The following is a 1,589-nucleotide window of genomic DNA, read 5'->3' as shown; positions in this document are numbered from 1 at the left end:
TTTAAGTATTTCCTCCTCATGCTCACTCCCTTTCCAAGTGAAAGATTCCAATAGCTCTATTACAAAGGTCACAGGGCATGCATATTAGTTAAAAGATCAGATTTCAAGCTAGGTGTGTTGATGCAGGTTTATAATCCCAGCACTAGAGAGGCAGAGGCAGGTGGACCTTTATGAATGGGAGGCCAGTGTGGTCTACATGGTAAGTGCCAAGTGCTCTGCATAATGAGTTCTAGACCAGCCAGCACTGTGTAGGGAAAAACCTCACCTCAAAAAAGAAAAAATGATTGCACTTTGCAGGAAGTTCTTTGTCCCAGTTCCCAAATGTCTTATTTAGCTAATCTTGTGGCTCACAACCTAATGAAAGTCTCTGATTGTTTTTTGCTCAGATAGAGAAGATGGAGATATAAATCAGCTCAGAGGGAAGATAGGATAGAAGGTTGTCACCAGAATGTTATTGAGAAGTCAGAGGAATGTCGGAAGACTGGGGATGTCCTACTGAGGTAAGGAGTAGAGAGAGCAATTGGTGATCCTGAACTAAAGCTGAATTTGCTTTCTAGGAAACTTGGCAATGACTTAGGAACAGAATTTTCCCCCCTTTTCCCCTAATTCCTTGAAAATCATCATCCTGCTAACATTTTGCATAAGGCTATAGGTTGGTGCCTAGATGAAAGTGGAAAAGATTTGAGATAAACCCTGGCAGATCGGGTAAACTCAAGAAGTTGCCTTCTGGGAAGCTGATACTGACTTGGAGTTTAATTGGGTACAGTGGTGCATACCTATAATTGGTGAGGCTAAGGGAGGAGGATCACAAGATTTTAGGCTAGCCTGAGCTACAACGTGAGGCTCTGGTGAAAGAAAAGAAGGAAGGAAAGAAGGAAGTAAAAAAATGGATTTTGAGATTTTTTTTTTCTTTTTCAAAGACAGGGTTTCTCTGTGTAGCCCTGGCTGTCCTGGTACTCACTCTGTAGACCAGGCTGACCTCGAACTCAGAAATCCACCTGCCTCTGCCTCCCAAGTGCTGGGATTAAAGGCGTGCGCCGCCGCTGCAGCCGCCGCCGCCGCGAAATTTTTTTTTTAAAGATTTTATTTATCTTATGTATACGAGTACACTATATCTTTAAACATCAGAAGATGGCATCAGATCCCCGTTACAGATGGTTGTGAGCCACCATATGGTTGCTGGGATTTGAACTCAGGACCTCTGGAAGTGGAGTCAGTGCTCTCAGCTGCTGAGCCATCTCGCCAGCTCCCGAGATTTTTTTTTTTTAATCCATGTAATTCAACATTTCTTCTTCTGAGTTTATAGCTGAAGGAGTCAAGTGACCATACCGTAAGAATACCTATATTTCTGTTTTCCTTGTAGCCCTATACACAATATCCAAGATATGGAACCAACCTAGATGTCTACCAATAGACAGATGAATAAAAATGCACTGCACAGGCACAATGGAGTCTTATTCAACAATAAAGAACAAGGAAACTGTACTGACTGGTTTTGTGTGCCAAGTTGACACAAACTGAAGTTATCACAGAGAAAGGAGCTTCAGTTGGGGAAGTGCCTCCATAAGATCCAGCTGTGGGGCATTTTC

At 42.7% G+C, this 1,589-nt stretch overlaps 1 long non-coding RNA gene across 2 annotated transcripts in view; it reads left to right on the top strand.

Annotated features, from left to right (window-relative positions):
* Positions 1 to 1,485, top strand: part of LOC116088908 — a 13,052-nt gene extending 11,567 nt beyond the window's left edge. For both annotated transcript variants that reach the window (XR_004118076.1, XR_004118074.1), the window contains exons 2-3: positions 387 to 500; positions 1,364 to 1,485. This is a non-coding gene — a long non-coding RNA (uncharacterized LOC116088908). The remainder of the gene's footprint in view (positions 1 to 386; positions 501 to 1,363) is intronic.
* The last annotated feature ends 104 nt before the right edge of the window (positions 1,486 to 1,589 follow it).

Source organism: Mastomys coucha, chromosome X (assembly GCF_008632895.1).
Source record: "Mastomys coucha isolate ucsf_1 chromosome X, UCSF_Mcou_1, whole genome shotgun sequence".
NCBI lineage: Eukaryota > Metazoa > Chordata > Mammalia > Rodentia > Muridae > Mastomys > Mastomys coucha.
Note: the sequence above shows the minus strand (reverse complement) of the source record. Positions and strands in the feature narration are given on the sequence as shown.